At 46.1% G+C, this 20,975-nt stretch overlaps 1 protein-coding gene across 1 annotated transcript in view; it reads left to right on the top strand.

Moving 5' to 3' along the window:
• Positions 1-20,975, top strand: part of GTF3C1 (general transcription factor IIIC subunit 1) — a 1,928,973-nt gene that overhangs the window by 1,170,509 nt on the left and 737,489 nt on the right. The gene's annotated exons all lie outside the window — the stretch shown is intronic.

Genomic DNA, 20,975 nt, shown 5'->3' with positions numbered 1-20,975 from the left:
AGTTCTCGCCAAACGTCTTGTCTTCACTCTTGCTATTTTTGGTGAGTTTGTTTTTTTTGGCCTTGGGACTCTATGCACTTTACCACTGCTAACCAGTGCTAAAGTGCTTGTGCTTGCTCCTTAATACTGGTTAAATTGGCCTACACTCAATTGGTAAATTGACTGTACTTATAAGTCTCAAGTAAAGTGGCACAACATGTGCCTGTGGGCCTTTAAATAAATGCTACTAGTGCACCTGCAGCACTGATTGTGCCACCCACTTAGGTGGCCCTTTACAAATGTCACAGGCCTTCAATTGCAGTCTGTGTGCAGTTTATACTGCCATTTCGACCTGGCAAAATAAACCTTTCTCCAGGTCCAACCCTTTCTTTTTTTATACACGTCTTCCATTGGGTAGGCCTTGGACAGCCCAGAGGGCAGGGTGTAATGTATTAAAGAAGTTGTATAGGTGCTTTTAAGTTGTACATGTTTTAGTAGAGAACAACTCTTAGATTTGTTTTTCACTACCGCAAGGCCTACCTCTCCCATAGGATAACATTGGAGTTACCTTATTGCATTTTATGTGTGTAATTTCCAAATCGGAGATTATAGTTCATGTTTGATGTCTCTGGAATCCTAATTTAAAATCATATATTTTGGTGAAGTCCGATTTTAAAATAGAAATTATGTGAATGCACTTTTAAAAAGTTGTCATTTTCTTGCCTTAGCCATTTGGTTCAGGCAGCCTGTCTCTGGTCATATGACTGGATGTAGTTAGGCTTTGCATATTCCTCCTAGATTTCCACACACAAGAGCTTAGATGTGACTGGGTGTGGCATCACTGGCAGGATGGGAGGGAGGAGCTGGTCACAGCCCCACTTGCACTTAAATGGGCTGTGTTCTGCCTCCACACTAAGGGCTTAGCGGCCCTTCATTGTCACTTCAGCCAGTTTGGAACCAGGGCAAGGGAGGTAGGGAATTCTATGCACTTCAAAGACACTCTTGAGAAGCTTGTCTCACCTTCCAGAACCTTGGCACCAGTGTATAAAAGAAGGACCTCAGGCTACTCCACTTCAGTACACTTCTGTACCTGTGGATAATCTGCCAGGAAGGACTTCTGTGCTGCTACAAGTACTGTCACTTTGCTGAACTGCTGACCTGCTGTGCTCTTTTCCTGAAACTGTAGATCCATCTTGAATCCTTGACTCCAGATTGGCACAAATGGATAGACTGCTGGCCTTCTGATGTGAGCCACAGGGACATAAAAGGTTCCCCAACAACTCTTAGATGAGTCTTCAGTGAGCTCCTGACATCCAAGAGGTGCCTCTCCCGTCCTGGACCCTTGGTGTGGCTTTTGAGCTCTTAAATTCAAGCATTTGAGCTCTTTGTGACTGGTAGCATGGCAGTTGTGCCAAAAATCAGTGCAAGCAGCCGCAAACCTGTCTTCATCCAGCAGCATTGTCATCCCATGGGGACTGCCAACTTGAAGCTCCTGCCCACCCGTCTGCGACGCTAGGCCTGGTCTGTGCACCATGCCACCTGCGACGCCATCCTTGCTCCTGGTGACAATCTTCCATGCTAACAAGAAACTTGCCACAAACCTTGTGAAGGTAAACAATTAGCTGAACAAAATTGGGACTGTATCCGACCCGTGTTCCATTGAGATCATCCTGAACATTTGACTTTGACCCACGCCAGCATGACCAGATAACCACGGTTGGCACTTTTTGCTTTTAGACACTATATTGCAGTTTATTCTTTAAAAATGCATGACTCTGATTCTACTGATTGGATTTTTGTGTTTTTACTCTATTTTTCCAAATTGGTTTTGGGAGTTTTGTTGTGGTGTTTGCACTTTTAGTATTTGTGTGCTGCATAAATACTTTATACATTGCCCCTAAGTTTAGCGTGACTGATTTCTGTGCAACCTACCCATTGTTAAGCACAGGTTAATTTGGGGTTTGCTTGTACCTTACCTTGACTGGGATTGTGGTTACTGCTTGACCAGGGCTCACACCCTAGTCAATTTGTAACCCATTGTTAGACATGACCGTCTCAGGGTGGTCATCCCCCAACTTTTTTTTGCTGCATCCCTCCACATTTCTAACACTGTGTTTGCTGGTTGTAGGACTCTGCTAACCAGTGCTAAAGTGGCTATTCTCTCTCCCTTAACCCCTTGAGGGCCATGGACATAATGGTTACATCCATGGCTGTGACATGGACGTAACCATTATGTCCGTTTACTGGCCCTCGAGGGAAGGGTCAGGGCTGGAACGGGAATCGCTTCCCTTTCCACCCTTGACCACCCCCCTGACCCCACTAGTGATGTCTGATGAGGTCACCTCCCGTCCCGTTAGAAGCATGAGGGGGAGGGGGGGGGAGAAAAACCCTAGACACCAGGGCTAAAATTATTTTTGCTTATTCCCTTTTTTTTTTTTTTATATGTGGGGAGCGACCCCTTAGGCAAGGGTCTAGTTTTCAGAAATATCTGGGTTTGGTAGGTTTCCCTGAATGCAGGTGCCCCCCCCGCCAAACAACAGGTAGTTTTATATTTGATATTATTGTTATGTCCAGATAGTGTTTTGGGGCATTTCCTTTCACAAGCACTAGGCCTATCCAGACAAGTGAGGTACCATTTCTATCGGGAGACTTGGGGGAATGCTGGGTGGGAGGAATTTTGTGGCTGCTCTCAGATTCCAGAACTTTCTGTCACCAAAATGAGAGAAAAAAGTTTTTTGTTTTTGGGGGGGGGGGTGAAAGTTTGAGGTTTGCAAAGGATTCTGGGTAACAGAGCCTGGTCAGAGGCCCACAAGTCACCCCATCTGTGATTCCCCTAGGTGTCTAGTTTTAAAAAATGCACAAGTTTGGTAGGTTTCCCTAGGTGATGGCTGAGCTAAAGGCCAAAATCTACAGCTAGGCACTTTGCAAAAAACATGTCCGATTTCAATGTAAAAATGGGATGTGTCCATGGTGCATTTCCTGCTGCGAGCATTCGGCCGACCCACACAAGTGAGGTACCTTTTTTATTGGGAGACATAGGGGAACACAGAATAGCAAAACAAGTGTTATTGCCCCTTGTCTTTCTCTGCGTTTTTTTCCTTCCAAATGTAAGACAGTGTGTAAAAAAGACATCTATTTGAGAAATGCCCTGTAATTCACATGCTAGTATGGGCACCCCGGAATTCAGAGATGTGCAAATAACCACTGCTTCTCATCACCCTATCTTGTACCCATTTTGGAAATACAAAGGTTTGCTTTATACCTATTTTTCACTTTTTATATTTCAGCAAATTAATTGCTGTATACACGGTTTAGAATGAAACCCCATTTTTGCAGTTCCTTTATTGGCTCTGGGTACCTAGGGTTCTTGATGAACCTACAAGCCCTATATATCCCCGCAACCAGGAGAGTCCAGCAGACGTAACGGTATATTGCTTTAAAAAATCAGACATCGCAGGAAAAAGTTACAGAGTAAAATGTGGAGAAAAATTGCAGTTTTTTCACCTCAATTTCAATTTTTTTTTTATTTCAGCTGTTATTGTCAGTAGGAAACAGTTGTAGGATCTACACAAATTACCCCTTGCTGAATTCAGTATTCTGTCTACTTTTCAGAAATGTTTAGCTTTCTGGGATCCAGCATTGGTTTCACACCCATTTATCACTAACTGGAAGGAGGCTGAAAGCACAAAAATAGTAAAAATTGGGTATGTCCCAGTAAAATGCCAAAATTGTGTTGAAAAATTGTGTTTTCTGATTCAAGTCTGACTGTTCCTGCAAGCTGGGAAGATGGTGATTTTAGCACCGCAAACCCTCTGTTGATGCCATTTTCAGGGAAAAAAAACACGAGCCTTCTTCTGCAGCCCTTTTTCCCATTTGTTTTATTTTTAAAAACAACATTTATGCTGTATTTTGGGTAATTCCTTGGTCTCCTTCAGGGGAATCCACAAAGTCTGGGTACCATTAGAATCCCTAGGATGTTGGGGAAAAAAAGGACGCTAACTTGGCGTGGGTAGCTTATGTGGACAAAAAGTTATGAGGGCCTAGGCGCGAAACATGTGGTAGCTGTGGGAAACTGGCCCCTTGTTGCAGTACCCTCCAATTTGTGCCTGGTTTCTGAATGCACCTTGGACTGGAGTGCACTGGGGCCCTGCTAACAAGGTTCCCAGTACCATTGTCCTTCCCTAAAACATTGTAAACGTAATTAGATACATTTTTAGTTACCACTATAAGTCCCTAGTAAAAGGTACTTAGGTACCCAGGGCATAGGGTACTATGGGTAGGCCCTTGAGGGCAGCAGCACTGATTGTGCCACCCTCTAGGACCATGCATCCAGATGCGCCCAGCACTGCCATTGCAGGTTGAGGGGCATATTTATACTCTGTTTGCGCCGAATGTGTGTCAAAAATGTTGACGCACATTGAGCGCAAACTGTGCACCATATTTAAATTTTGACGCCCGAGGCCACGAATGCCAAAATCCCGCTGTGTGCGTCATTTTCTGGATGCGAGAAACCGCCTTGCGTTAATGACATGCAAGATAGGCGTTCCCATCCAAAAAATGACTTAAACACCTGTGCGCCTTATTTATGCTACTGTGCAAAAATGACGCACGGCCGGGAGACAGAGTCGGAAAATGACGCACACCCCTATTTGTGTCACAAAATAACACCTAGGTCAGAGCAGGCGTTAAATTGGGGCTAACACACCTGTATTTAATGAACCCACACAGAAGCAACAGCAGAGCTCCAAAAGAAATACATGGAGGTGCTTTTTATCCAGCATGCACGCAGACGCATAGCACAGGAACAACAACAGCAGCTTCCACAACACCAGCAGGGACCCCAAAGGCAACGCAGAAGGCAGGAGAGGATATTCCGCACCACCAGGACAACCCTTATGGGACTCCGGCAACAAGACATCATTCAGAGGTACAGGCTGAACTGGCAAGCCATTCAGCAGCTGTTGCGCAACATTGAGCCACAGTTGGCACCCAGCTTGCAGACACCCCGCACCATTCCACCAGAACCCAAGCTGCTAGCTGTACTACACATGTTGGCAAGTTGCTCCTTTCAAACCACTGGCGCCCTGGTTGCTGGAATCTCACAGCCATCATTCTCCACCTTCCTCCCCAAGGTACTGGATGCCATCATCTCACTCACACCCGCCACATCTGCTTCCCCAACACACAGCAGAAGCAGCAGGAGAAAAAACAGGGGTTTTACCTAATTAATGGCTTCCCACACGTCCTTGATTCCATTGACTGCACACATGTCCGCATTGTGCCACCTGCTGCAACCGAGCATCTATACCGCAACAGGAAGCACACACACTCCATCAATGTGCAGACCATTGTCGATCACCAGGGATTGATCACCAGCATCTTCCGTCACTGCACCATCAATCAACACTTCCAGGATGGACGATATGGAAATGGACGACTTGTTGGTAAGTACAGAAACCTACTTATATACGCACTCCACAGCAACCCTCTAGGACACACAACACATACACCACAACATCGACATGTGGACAGGAACACACTGAGGTTGTGACACCGCTAGGCATGTTTCATATCTTCATCCAATGGGAGACACACCTAGGGACAAATGACCGTTCCAAATAACAACTGATGGCACTCCACAGACACAAGGGAACAATTAAAAACAACACAATGACAAACACATGGCCCCAACTGGCAGTACATCTGGGAAGAAGAAACTTTCAATATCACATAAAATAACACTCAATCCAACACCCTTCAAATCAATACGTACTTTGTGACGGGTGTGTAATGTTTTTAGCTACAGGTCAAACAGCATGACACACGTAACATGATAAGGAGTACAATGACGGTCACGTGCAATCATTAAGGCCGTTCCAATATCTCACATTACTCCTGCTCTCACATTGCCCACTACCAAGAAGCAAGTGGACTGTGCGAAGAACACATCTTGATGGGCCAATATTGAAAGTGCACATTCCTACACATACGCATTGCGACAAATTAACACACACACAACAGATATACTTCCATACGGACCTTCTGAAACTCTGAATGACAATCTCACAACTAAGTTAGCCATCGGAACCTGCACATGTTCAGTAATATAGGAACATGTAACAACCTGAGTCGACTTGGCAAGGGCAGAGAAATAGGTCTGCTGTGAACTTGTCACACATGTGAAACCAGTGTATAGTCAATTGTTAACACGTCAGTGCTCACAACGTATGGAGATGTTTTACACAATGTCACCTTGCCAAATCAAAGGGTCTCACAGATGCTTAAATTAATCTATTGCATATGTCAAATTGTATGGGATGTCCAGGGTACAAAGATGCAACCGTGTTACCACAACTGTCAAATTGATTCTGTGTATGGAACTATCATCTCACCCCCAGTTAAGACACAGGGACACCTGTATCACAAGTCACAATGCAAGAGAGTACACACTGTACTGCAACTCTCCAAAAATACTGCTGACATCCGGTCAACAGCCAAACACCCATTCAGATAAGGAAACAACCCAATGCTGATGGTTCATCCTAGAAGCCTAGCAATCGACACAATAACACAAACACCAATGAGTCACAGACCACACAAGAGACCTACTGCCATGCAAGGTGAAATTTATGGGGCAAGCTACATAAACATGTTCTCACTCATTTTCTCTTTCAGCTGATCAGGGGTATGGGATCCAGCCATGGATTATGACACCATTTGGCAACCCAAGCACTTCATCAGAGCGTGCCTATAATGAGGCACATAGGAGGACACCCACCACAGTTGAGAGTACCTTTGGCATCCTGAAGTCAAGATTCAGGTTCCTCGACATCACCAGAGGCAGCCTCCTATACACACCAGAAATGGTGTGCAAAATAATTTTGACCTGTGCCATCCTGCACAACAAATGTGTAAGAAGGAACATTCCCTTATATGAACTCGACCCACAAATGCCTGAAGAGGAGGATGCTGGCCATCAACATGAGGGGGTGGACCATCCAAACACAGCAGCAGGATTGCGTCGGAGATGGATTGCACAAAATTTATTTTGACCCTACTCACCCATCACCACTGTCTAACCACATGTAAATAAACACCCATACTAATCACCATATCATGGTCTGGAAAATCATTTTTGCATAACATTATCTCTAACTCTCAGCTTCAGAGTGTAGCCTCATGGAGCATTGCTGAAATACCGATTAGGGGACAGAACTTTGCTAAACTAGATAGATGCGTATGAATGTACAGCCACATTCACTCACACTGTAAATTAAATATATCCTGTACATGTCACATTTGAAGGGCGATAGCAGAGGACCACACCTATTTCACACATACATGTTGGCAACAAGGTTCTTTTCAGCATATTGCACACAACTAAGACACCATCAGTCAATAATGGAAAACAAATCTTCATACATGAGTCAGTGGATGTGCTGTTGCATTAGTAACAGGAATGTATGACCAGACCCTTGACTGCAGTAACTGTTACATCACCTATCTTTGCAAGGACAATGTGTGACTAGATTTCCATATAAGCAGCAAAGTCATAGCACAAGTGCCCCAGGTATGACAAGCATTGCTCACATGACATCCCCTGCACATGTCAGCCCATGTCCTAAGTCCTGACACTCCCATGTTCCCGGTCTCACCCCACCTGTCTTCAGAGGTCCCTGGAATGGTAATGTGTACCCAGATAATACCTCCTCTACACACTCCCAGACTCACAATCTAAATCCAGTGTGCTTCACCCTTTAGTATGGTATGCCATAGTCATTGTACTTCTGTCTGCATGGACGTCTCGTTAAATAATGCACTGGCTTGTAGTTTCTAAGACCTGTTATCACTTGTACAGTGATTCCCATATGAAAGGTACTGTTGGCCCTTTGAACTTGAATCTCACATACAGGACTTGTGAGAGACTGATGCTGCACACACCTGTGAGCCCATCCATGGAGACCAGCCATTTGAACATGCACTGCCCTTGCTGATGCTTGGAACAGCATAGAAGCTGCCATTTTATTTATAACACTGTTATGCCTTGCCATATAAATCAGCTGTGTAACACAGCCCTTGGGTTAAAGTCTTACCTACCAAAACACACAACAAACACAGTGTTCCATTTCAACTTTCTTGTTCCTCCTTTGACCAGTCTCAGTCTGACCACTGTTTATTTACCTTGTGAAATGTCTGGATCCTGATTGAGCCTGTATCCTGTTAGCCTGACTGGCTCCTGTCTTTGCATTACCCTAAAGGTTCCTGTGGCTACATTTGTATCATAGTTGCTTTCCTAAACCTCATATTCCTCCTGGGGTACTGTGTCAGGTGGGTCTACAATGCATACTCAAAAAAATGTATAGCATAATCAGTTTATTTATCGTACCATGGGTGTGAACTTGTCTCCAAATACCCAAATCATGGACTATCCCTTGTCTGGGTCTCATGTATGCATGAGTGATAAATTGTGACAGTCTACCATGGCTGTATGCAGGGATTGGGTATGGTGCCTCCAGCACAACAGATAACCTCAGATAATGTGCATGAAATGTCTACACATGTTAGGACCCTGACAGTCCACACGCTGATTGACATTGTTCCCAACATATTGATGGGGCGTGCGTGGTGAATGGCTGTGAAATTAATCAGCACAGGGGCAATGCTGTTCCCAGATGCAATGGGAATTTTAGAGGCCAACCTGTGTACAAATGTTGTGATGACAGCAGCTGGTACAATAATCCTGAGATATTAACTGTATCAGCACACCAAGGTTGCCCTGTTGACAGTCTTATAACATGTCTGTAGTGACAGGGTTGGACCATCCCCATGTGTGTTCTCAAATCCTCATTGGCTTTACGTCTATAGATTTGCGAAGGATACTTTGTAGATGCAGTAAATGGTGCCACAGACTCATGACTACACCTACACGAAACTGTGACAACATAGATCCCAATAATTATACAGGCGAAACATTGGCCCACAAACATGAACCAGACACCTCTGTGCATTTGACCACTGGAAATATGTGAACACGTGCTACTTGGTCTGCTGGTCCTCCGCTGCTACAGGAGAGACATGGCTCAGTTGTATGACCCCAGCGGTGGCGTAGCACTACAAAGGTGGCTTATCTTTGGGTCTCCGTGTCACAAACACGGTACCCACATAGTATGTACCTGTGCCTGACTCATGGTGGCTCAACAAACAAGTGCCTAGGAAGTAGTATCCAACATTCCAGGATATGTGCTATCTATCCAGTGCATGCTTTGTCATTTGTGGTGTTTATGTTACAAAAAAAACTATAAAGTGCACACAGGAGCTGTTGCTACATGTATGACTAACACATGTCCTCTCTCATTTCCACACTGACTTGCATCTGAGGGTTGGACACAATGACTCCACATGCATACAAACATATTTGCTACAATGCATCTCATGATGGTCACACAGTGGGTCAACAACAATAGTAGTAGCCAAATCACACACATTGACCCATAGGCATTGAATTATTGTACTTATGTGCGTCGCCTTGCTATCATCTCTTGATGCCAAAAATTCCCAAATTGGCTAATACATATTTGTAGGCCACACGTTTGGCCATCTAGTGCATCAGTGAAGAGTGAAAATCCTGTACACCAAGTAGCAGGTCATGGTCTGCAGTAGTATGATATGTCACATGTGCCCTTAAACCGTAATGCCCAGAGTGGGTGCAATCAGCCTATCTCTGTATTGTCACAACTGTTATGTACCATTTAAATAGGAAAATGACCCAAACCCAGTTTATGTCAGAAATTGTGACGCATATGAGTCAAAAAATGATGCACATGCATCTAAAAATGACGCTTATGCTTAGAAATATGACGCACAATGCCCTGAAACATCCATTGGCCATGAGTGGTATTTCCCCCACTGTACCCCCGGAAATTGGTTAAGTTGGAAATATTTGTGAACCATATGGATGGAGGGTTAAATCTACTCATGTGCAACAAAAAAAAAATGACGCGCAGACTGTAAGCTTCATAATATTTTGATGCATAACAATAAAAACGCACCGCATTTGAGGCAGGAAGTGATGTAATGGGATATCCTGTTTACAGAATTGGTACAGTGGGTGTACTTTCACTTTCACTTTGTAGTTTGTGATATTTCCTGACCTTGTGGCTGTGTCTAGAATTCTCTCTTTGTGCATTTTGTGATTTTGTCTCCAGTGTGGTCTTTAAATTGTCTTTTTGTGTTTCATAACTGTCTTTGGTATCCTGTCTTAGTGTTTTGTAATTGTTTGTGTTGTCAACATTTGTCTTTGTGTTGGGAGTCTGTTGTGGGTAGTGGTACTTTGGGTATAGTTGGGCTGTGTTAGTTGTTTTTTTTTGCATTTTTCCTGTCCTACTTTCTCTCTATTCTCCTTTTTTCCCATTTATACCCTCTTTATTTTTCTCACATAATGTTGGGTAGGCCTCGTCTGGGCAGGATGGAAGAGGAGGAGCTGGGTGGGTTCATTTGGCTGGTGTGCCATTTCCTACCCCTGATGATTGAGGCAGGTGGTCGTGTGATCCAAGGTTATCACTCAGAGGCACGGAGGCTCCGGTGGGCAAAGGTGTTGCACCATCTGCAGACGATATATAACACACTATGAAATGACCACCAGCTGAAGCACCGCTGGGCTGACCTTGTATCCAGGGAGCAAGATCTGCTGGACCACCTGGGCATTCTGATTGGTGGCCCTGTTGGTGAGTACAAATCAGGGTAATGTGCACGTTTAAATGCTCTGTAGTGACAGTAGCTGATTTTTTCATAATCTGCCGGCAATGTTTTTGAACATGTGGAATGCTAGTAAAACATACAGGGCCATATTTCTACTTTGTTAGCACCGTAATTGCGAGCTGTTTTGAAGCAAGAACGGCACAAACTTAAAAAATACAATTGTATGTAGTAAGTTTGCGCCACATTTGTGTCAAACAGCAACACAAATGTGGTGCAAAATATGTTTAGATATGGGCCACAGTTGCCTGTGAGGTGTAGAAATTTCCGACACATTACCGTCATTTGTTGACGCAACAGCTACACTATCTTTATAAACACAACAGTAGCCAGACTATTATTGCAGCCTTCACGTCAATTGATGATGGCAATGTGGCACAAACATATGTTGCATGTGTGGTCGGTGAGTGTGTCAGGAAACAGATAATGGAAATCCCGAAAATTTTCATAAATATTGTGTCCCTCCATTTTGTTCGGATAGATGACTGAACTGGATTTGGAAACATATGTAACAAGTTATAGCTGCGCTCAGCTAACATCTTAGACTGATATTTGGAGTTAGTAGTGCCACATTTCAATTAGGGTGGCTGGCAAAAAGGTATGCACATGGGTTCATATCTCTATGGTTGGTGCAACTCACCATAGCTGTGGCACATCAATTGAAAAAAATGATACAAATTAAGGGGTAACAACTGTCCCTGGCCCTCTGTACATTGTACCTGTGTCTAAAATTGGTCTTAGTCACAATGTCTGGGTGACTGGTATTGCAGTCCTCATGGAAAGTGGCTTTGGATGTCTCTCATGTATACACATGAAGAGAGGAATTCACTCCATGATTTTGTCTGCTCACTAATGAAGGAGCATGTTTGCCACAACATGACAGTTAGGGCCACTGTATGTGTGCAGATGTGTGTATCACTCACTGGAGTCCCCGGATCTGTACAAGTTTGCAGTGGTATGTAGGATGCGGTATCATCATGTCTGAGAGGCTTTACTTTCTGAGTTCACATTACACATAGTATTTGTTTTTTGAATTGTTGTACAGTGCACAGACATTGAGCACATTTCTCCCTTCCATGCCTTACAGGTGGACTGGCACCCTACACTATTGGAGAGGTGGCTCGTTTTGCGGACCCAGACATCTCCAGTAAGTGTTGATATTTATGTTCTGTTTTGTGTTAGCTAATGATGTGTGATTGACTCCTGTGTGTTGGACCCATAGCAAGGTGTGATGCGCTGGTCAATCATTTGTTTTGTTCCATGAGTGGAAGAAAATGTTATCACCATGTTAGAGTTGGCCGATCCTTATCGTATTGTCATAATTTGGGATTCCAGGTCAGTCCTGTAGCCACGGCAATGTGAATAGGGATGAGTTGTGGATAAAACTTGAATCTGAAAAAGTGGCAGCGGACCATATTAGTGAATTAGTCAGCCAGTCAGACCCTGATTCTCCCAGAATAGTGATGCCAAAGTGTTAGCCACAGACTTCAGCTTCCCTATTCACTAATGGACATGTTTGACTGTATGTTAAACTTCCTAGCTGCATGTAGCTCCACATGTAGTGCTACGAGTATGAGGCACTTGAGTACAATGGCCTAAGTGTGCATGCAGCTCATGGCCTGCTTGCATCTATCCGTTTGTTGTAAGTCATGGTTTAATGGTAGCAACTGATGTGGACAAAGGTATGCATTTCCAAAGATAAGTATTGATGGGATTGTCCAAGGTTTGGGTGTATCCTCTTTGGAGTTCCTCTTTACCTGTGGTGTGCTGGCCAAACCCATGTACAGCTTTCCAACGCTTCCTGGGTGTCCTTCTTGTTAGAAATTATTAGTTGATTGTCCAACCCCCCCCCTCAGACACAGGCGTAGGGTTGGGAATAGTTTACCTAGGACTGATGATCCAAGTTTGGTACACAGACATGTAAATCACTTGTCCAAACCTAGGGGACCCACCCATGATTAGCACATGCTTTCTAAACTGGCAAGTTCATTTACAACTCACAGATCTTGTGGCCCTAGATTGCCACCCAGTACATAGAAATGTGTTGGCCTTGCAGTGGTGGAGGATATGCAGCATGGTTTTTACCTGACAACTGGCAGACCTATGATGCCAAAGTAATTCCAGTTGTTACCCATCTTGTAGGGTTTGGATGTGCTATTTGGTGACAGAACATTTATAAACTGGCTTGCCATGTACTTCCTCAGGGACTGTCAGTGATCTGTATGATGATATGGGCTGTTACAGATACATTAGATGTAATGTCTGATTTACTTCTTGAGCCATTTCACACAATGCAGTACCTAATGTTTGGTATTCTATTTGTCCTAACAGCTGCAAATATGACTCCCATCCGGATTCGGGAGTTTCAACGCCGGGCAATGCAATATCGCCACATTCTTGATGTTGAGTCTGGGTACCGCAACATGGCAAGAAGATATCGCAATGAAAGAGCCTCCGGAGCATGGAGGACATGTGCACAAGGGGGACCCTCCATGTCTAACAAAGCCAGCACCACCACTACCAGCCAGGTGGCACCAACAGGAGCTGAGACCTTTGCGGGACCATCAACTGCAACAGCTCCAGGAGCAGTCACAACACCACCTGCCCCGCAGCCTACAGACATTGCACCGACAACGGCCCATACTTCCTCGGCTGGCACCCAGACCACCCCTGCTGCATCCATAGACCCTGCAGCTTTTGCAGAGATGCAAAGGAAATTGGACTGTGTCCTACGAAAGATGACCTGACTGCAGCAGGAGGTGGCACAGGTCAACTGGTGGGTGCATGCCATTAAAAAGACCCTGAGGAGGGCCAACCTGTAGGCATGAACGCGGACATGATTCCCTCCCTCCCCTCCCTCCTTTTTCCTGGTTCTTAAACTTAGTGGGCTTAATGTTATGTTAGTATAGGCTGTTAGTTTAGTTAGTATTAGTGGGTGGGGGGTGGGGGTTTCAGAATCTTTCTACAGTTTTTTATTGTGTGGGTGGGTGGGGGGCAATGTTGGGGCTTTGGTGTTTAAAAAAATTAAAAAATAACAACAAACAAAATTAAAAAAATAATATATATTTGTTTAGCATAGGATAGTATGTATTTAGGTTAGTATCTGTTGTCCTCCATGTGTCCCGTCTTATATGGGGGGGGTAGGGGGTTGAAGTTTAGATCATTTCGTTAAATGTGATAAGTAAGTTTGGCTTAAGTTAGTTAGGGACTGTTGTGGGTAATGTGTAGTTAGAGTAGATTAGGTTAGGTAAGGTGTTTCCCCTAGTTTTAACTTCTGTTTTTACTCTTTAATAAATATGTAGGTAACTCTTTACAGTATGTGTCAAATGCCTGTAGATCAGGGCCTTGCCATGAGTGAACAGTGTCTCTTTTGTATTCGCTTTTGTGTCCCATGCGACAACCGTATCCCAACTGAGCTGCTACTTTGACAGCTACCACAAAGCTACTTAGCTAAGATTCAGCCATTCATTGCACCCACCACTCACGGTTACTATGGATCCCAAAGTGTGGTTATTTTGTGATGTATGTTTTCAATGTCACATACTGTGCTACCAGAATTGGTATGGGCGGCATTGTGTTAAGTCTGCCTGCAGCCTGATGTCCAAGCAATTCCTTATAAGGTGAGTGGTAGTATGCTCTCTTGTAGTATAGTGTATATAACTCACACATATCAATTGTTACAATGTGCAGCATGGTTACTCATTTATATGGAAACTCATACACATCCAATGTAGTTTGATGTGTGTTAGGTTTAAATTGGGACAAATGCCAAATAAAATGTTTTCACATTCAGCAACAATTGAAGGCAGTATTTTCTGGCTTAGACATCCCTTGAGGAAGCGTTATTCTGTCCAACATAGCATTATACTGTATAGTTTCTATTTCCCTCAGAATTAACCCTCAGGAAGGGCAAATGATGGTACAACCCAGGCCACTGTGTATAGTTATCAGCCCACATTATTTCAGGGCAGTTGTATTGACAATCTATAATCATTGTCAGGAGGCAAACATCACTGATTTACCGCACGGTTGATGTGTCACATTACACAGAGACAAAGTGGTTGTGTAAGTGCTATTTATTTTTAAAGTGCTGTAGTGCTATATGTACATTGTCCATGATTGTAAGTCCAATCATCTTCCATTGTGATCAGACACATGTGCAAAAGGACATGTCATTGGACATGCTGGGATGAAGTGTCAGACAGTGCAGAGGGACAGGATTTGCCAATGAGTTAGTGAAAGACAATCACCGGGGAGGGTGACAAGATAAGCAGTTGGTTACAGAACAGTGCTTGAGTACAGTTGTTGCAAGACTGGCAAGTTACAAAGCACAGGACCTTGGTAATATATGGCCATGTGGCAGGGACTAATGCTACCGGGCACTCTTACATGTGAAGGGGATCTTTTCTATGTCTTCATCTTCTGAGGTGTGTGTAGTCTCCTCTGCCCTTGGTGGTGGTGGTGGTGGTGGTTGTGAAGGGGCAACACACACCTCAGTGTTTGAAGACGTGGAGTCAGACATCCCGGTAACTGCTACCCTTGGGGGTCTTAAGGGCAGTACTGCAGCAAGGAGGATCTGCTATTTCTTAAGAATAGCAGCCACATCACGGTGGTAGGCAGCCAGGTCGGCCCTGAGGGGTTCAATGTTGCATTCGTGCATGCGTTGACAGGATTCCTGTTGTAGGTGTTGGGTCAACTGTATTACGGCTGTGCTGATTTCCTTCAACCTTTTTTCTACTTCCTGCAAGATAGTTGTTTGCCCTTGCATAGCTGCTGCCTGTTCTTCAGTTGACATCCTGCACGAACGCACCCCTTCTAGGCTGGCTGCCATATTTTGCATCCCCACCCGCACCTCCTTGGCCAGATCCCACTGTACTCCAACTACAGTTCTCTCAAAGGTGGTGCCAGTGTCATCAGAGCTCTCAGCTGTGTTGGAGCTGGCAGATCGTACAATTGGTGTTGTGGGTGGGTCCTCTGTGATGGCTGCTAGTTCTGTGCTCCTCCTTGTGACTGAAGGTGGGGGCTGGAGGGTTCCAAGGACCTCTTGGAGGATCTGCTGGCTAATGTTTGTCAGCTCGTCATCCATGTCATCTGGACAGGCATATCCGCAGGAGATCCATCATCCTCTGCAATGAGATATGGTACAATTAGTGTGTCAGTGTTGTGGGCTTTGTAATGTGACATGCCTGCCTTCCGATTATTTTCACATTGTGATCTTGGTTCCTGTTCATTGTTCCTGTCTTTCAGATTGGCATTCTCCCAGGCCTATGCCCCACCTGCATGTCACATGTATTGTGGTCAGTTAGTGGACTTGTCAGCATCATGTCCTCTAGGTGTTGGTTCTGGCCAAATAGTGAATTGCCACCTTCATGTCCTACTCAACCCTCTGTCTACTTCCATTCTCATGGTGAGGCCTTTCACTGGCTGTGGGTGCTCTGATGGCACTAGCACCACACGTAACAATCTGGACCTGCCCCAGTCTCTGATCTTTCACATCCACCTATATGTAGTTGAGATGTAGCATATACTGTGTATAGCATTGTTATGGCACGATATGGATGTCAGCATTGGTAATGTGTACTGCTGATGTTGGGGAATGTGTGGTTCATTGGATTGCACTGATAGTCGTAGCAGTGTCCTATTTCCTTCTCTGACTGTGATGGTGTATTTCTGTGAACATTTACACGTGTCCTCCCCCTCAATGCTGTTGCCTGTGTCCTCCCCCTCAATGCTGTTGCCTGGCAGTATGACATTTGAGGTGTTGCATGGTGTCCTTCAAATCAAATCATTAGCATTTATAAAGCGCGCTACTCACCTGTGCGGGTCTCAAGGCGCTAGGGGGAAGGGGGGGGTGGTTACTGCTGCTCGAAAAGCCAGGTCTTGAGGAGTCTCCGGAATGTGGAGTGGTCCTGGGTGGTCCTGAGGCTGGTGGGGAGGGTGTTCCAGTTCTTGGCTGGCAGGAAGGAGAAGGACCGCCCACCCGCCGTGGAGCGGCGGATGCGAGGGACGGCAGCGAGCGCAAGGCCAGAGGAACGGAGGAGACGGGTGGGGGCGTAGAAGCTGAGGTGACGGTTGAGGTATTCCGGTCCCTTGTTGTGGAGGGCTTTGTGTGCGTGGGTGAGAAGTAGGAAGGTGATCCTTTTGCTGACTGGGAGCCAATGCAGGTGTCTCAGGTGTGCGGAGATGTGGCTGTTGCGGGGTACGTCGAGGATGAGGCGGGCCGAGGCGTTTTGAATACATTGTTTTTGGAGTTTAGCGATGGTTCCAGCATAGAGGGTGTTGCCGTAGTCCAGGCGGCTCGTGACGAGGGCGTGGGTCACGTTTTTTCTGGTGTCGGCGGGGATCCAGCGGAAGATCTTGTGGAGCATGCGGAGGGTGAGGAAGCAGGCGGAGGACACGGCGTTGACTTGTTTGGTCATGGTGAGAAGAGGGTCCAAGATGAAGCCGAGGTTGCGGGCGTGGTCTGAGGGGGTCGGTGCGGTGCCAAGGGTGGACCCTGACATATGCAGCATGGGTATGACATTAGTGTTGTGTACCTCCTAATGTTCATGACAATGGGCGAAGTTTGTGGCAACTTTAGGCAATCACATTTGACAGGATTGGAGCATTTGTCTTGATTTCAGGGTATTGATAACGTCATCCTGAACCCTCTAATTTGGGTGAGTTTGATCAATGGGGACATTACTGCCATTAGCTACTTGATCTGCACACACAGCAGAGGTGGTAGTTGCAACAGTTGTCAATGCTACATTCCACTTGCAGGTATGGCCAGAGGTTGTTAATTGGGCCCTAGTTAATGAAGGGAGTATACTGGCTGACGTGTGACAGGCTGCCAGTTTTATGTTGTACCCTGCCCTCCTGACCTGGCTTAACCTTTGCAACATCCTTGGCATGGCAGCATACCCCCATGCAAAGGTTGTTGGTGGTTTGTAGTGGTGTGCCCCAGGTTTTCTCAGTACGGGTCATGCCCCCGTGCCACTTTACCCATTCCACTCCCTGAATATCATGGCTGACATGCATTGTGTAGTAGGTATGTCCACGTCCACCCCCCCCCCCCCCGGTTGCAGGTAACATTAGTGCATTTTAGTTCCCCATGTAACTTACCCTGCATGTGGCGTTGTCTCCTGGTAGTCTGCGCTGTCCTGTCCTTGAATCCCTGTGACGATCTCCTCAGGGATGACGGCTGCGACCATCTCCTCCATGTGGTCCAGGGCCTCCTGTGGTGCTGAACTCCCACCTCCTGTCTGCAGTGCTGCCTTCCTGTTCCTGGCCATCTTTTCCTTGGTCCTGCGCTTGCAGTCGTGCCAGCGTTTCTTGCACTCTGGCAGTTCTGCGTACTTCTGCCACACTGTTGATCTTGTCAGCAATTTGTTGCCATATTGCCTCTCTCCTACTGATTGGCAACTTTGAGGTGACAAACAGTTGGTGCTGGTGTTCCGTCACCTCTTTCACCAGAATTACCTGTTCCTCTGCACTGAAGCGACACTTTCTTTTCTTTTTCTCCCTGTCCTGGGACTTGTGTGGGTCCTCCTGGCTGGTTCCTGGTCTTTTGTCATCTTCCTGGGGTCTGTGCAAGCATCTGGGATCCATTTTGTCTCTCCTCTGCACAAATTGCTGTGTTTGCGGTGAATTTTGACGCTTTTGTGTCAAAAAATGCCACATATCCGGTTTGCGGTGTCGTAAACCGTCTCACAGTCATTTCCGCCGCGTTAACGTCGTTTTCCTTTACGACGTGACGCAGCGGTTTGAGTAAAAAAAAAAAACAATTACTCACACCTGTGGTTTGCGCCGCCGTGAGTCAAAGTATAATTTTGACACCTGCACGGCACAAAGAAATGGCGTTAGCCGGCAGTAATATTTTTGACGCAAAACTGCATCAACGCAGTTTTGCGTCAAAAAGTATAAATATGGGCCTGAGTGTCCTAGTGCAAACCTAAATCTCAAACTCGACATGGCACACTGTCTGTGTGCCTGTCCACCGCGCTCTGCATTCACTGTGGGTATAACACCCCTCTTGCAGGCATTTTATAGCCCTAAGGCAGGGTACTCCATAGTATATGCATGAGTAATATGCCCCCACTGTGTCCTTGCCAAGCCTGGGACATAGTGAGTGAACAGAGCAGCCATTTGAATATATGTGCTGGACGATGGTCAAAACGAGTTTCCCAGCTACATAATAGCTACTCTTCACTCTGGGTTGTTTGGTATCAAACAACTCAATATTAAATCCAAACTGGTACCAGTATTGAATTTATTAAAAAATTTACCCAGTGGTCACCATAGAGGTGCCCCCAGCAAAAGTTAATTATCCTGGCATGGTTGCTGACTGGTTCCAGCCAACCTGCCACATCCAGACAGCCAATAAACAAACCTTGGGGGAAAGCCCTGTCTCTCTGGTTTGAAAAACAATGCCCTTCCTGGGTGGAGGAGCTAACACCCTCTCCCTCAGGAATGTGCACTGCCCTGGCAGTGAGCTTCAAAGGGCTACTGCCCTTGAAACTCTACGCCCAGGCCTGGTGCTAGCAGCAGATGGCCTCCCCCTTTGCAAACCCCCACTTTTGGAGGGAGCAAAGGCGGGAAAGCAAACAAAGGGTGGGAGGAGTGGTTTCACTGAGCCTTTACCACCCTAGGACTTGCAGGCGAAGTAGACCCTCTATTTCATTTTCCTCCATGTTGGATGGCAGGAAAATAGCCAATGAGGTGTAGGGTAGTGGCCCTTGCTACAGGAAGTGGTCTCTGTAGTGAGTGTAGCCACCCAAGGGTACGTGTCCCATTGGACACTACCAGGTTCCCCCTAAAACACCCACTGAATTCAGTATTTAGTGGGCACCCCTAGACCAAGAGATCAGATTCATCAAGGAGAAAAGAAGACAGCAGGAAAGAACCTGACAAGACGAGAACAGAGGACCTGCTTCACCAGAAGAGGCTCTAAGGCCCCTGCTGGCTCCACCAGAGTCCCGACCATCACCACTGCGGAGGAGCTGACCATTGGAATGGCCTACAAACACCCAGAGGACCTCCAGGCTTCACAGATAGCCCGAGATCTCCCACCTGAGTAGAGGTGCCACTCAAGAAACTAAAGAAACCTGCAAAAAAACAGCAAACCGGTGAGGGTCATTTCACCAACCGGACAATATCTCCACAACCAAAGTCGCAGCCAGACCCTACGACAGCCTGGACGAGACATAGAATTGTGACAATTTTGGGGGGCGTCGGGTACAGAGTGTGAAGTCTCACACTTGCGGCGGGAAGAGTGAGGTCTTTGAAGTTGTATAAAAGTTGAAAGTTTGTTGCTGGTTGTTGAGCAGAGCCGCTGCTCACAGGAGTTTCTTGGTCCTGGGATTCAAGGCAGTCCCCTGAGGCTTCAGAGGCCGCTGGTCCCTGTTGGATGCGTCGATGTTGCAGGTTTTCGAGTCAGGAGACAGGCCGGTAGGGCTGGGGCCAAAGCAGTTGTTGTCTTCCGTTGTTTCTGCAGGGCTTGTAGGTCAGTAGTCCTTCTTCTTGTTTCAGGTTGCAGTAATCTGATTTCCTGGGTTCTTGGGTGCCCCTAAATACTAAATTTAGGGCTGTGTTTAGATCTGAGAGGGCAGTAGCCAGTGGCTACTGTCCTTGTGCCTCCTCCCTGAGGGGAGGGGGGCACATCCTTAATACTATTGGGGGAATCCTCCAAAACTAAGATGGAGGATTTCTAAAGGCAGGGGTCACCTCACCTCAGCTCAGGGCACCTTAGGGGCCGTCCTGAGGGTGGCTCCTCCTTGTTTTTCTAATGATCTCCTCCAGCCTTTCCGCCAAAAGTGGGGGCAGTGGCCGGAGGGGCGGACATCTTCACTAGCGGGGATGTCCTGTGGCGCTGTAACAAAGGGGGTGAGTCTTTCAGGCTCACCGCCAGGTGTTACCGTTCCTGCACAGGGAGGTGTGAAGCACCTCCACCCAGTGCAGGCTTTGTTCCTGGCCACAGAGTGACAAAGGTACTCTCCCCATGTGGCCAACAACTCGTCTGGTTGTGGCAGGCTGGCAGAAACTGGTCAGCCCCACACTAGAAGTTGGGTTGGTATTCAGGGGGCATCTCCAAGATGCCCTCTGGGTGCATGTTACAATAACTTCCACACTTGCATCAGTGTGCATTTATTGTGCTGAGAAGTTTGATACCAAACTTCCCAGATTTCAGTGTAGCCATTATGGAACTGTGGAGTTCATGTTTGACAAACTTCCAGACCACATACTTTTATGGCTACCCTGCA

The sequence above is a fragment of the Pleurodeles waltl genome, chromosome 10 (assembly GCF_031143425.1).
Source record: "Pleurodeles waltl isolate 20211129_DDA chromosome 10, aPleWal1.hap1.20221129, whole genome shotgun sequence".
Taxonomy (NCBI): Eukaryota; Metazoa; Chordata; class Amphibia; order Caudata; family Salamandridae; genus Pleurodeles; species Pleurodeles waltl.
The sequence above is the reverse complement of the archived record's forward strand: the minus strand, read 5'-3'. Positions and strand labels throughout refer to the sequence as shown.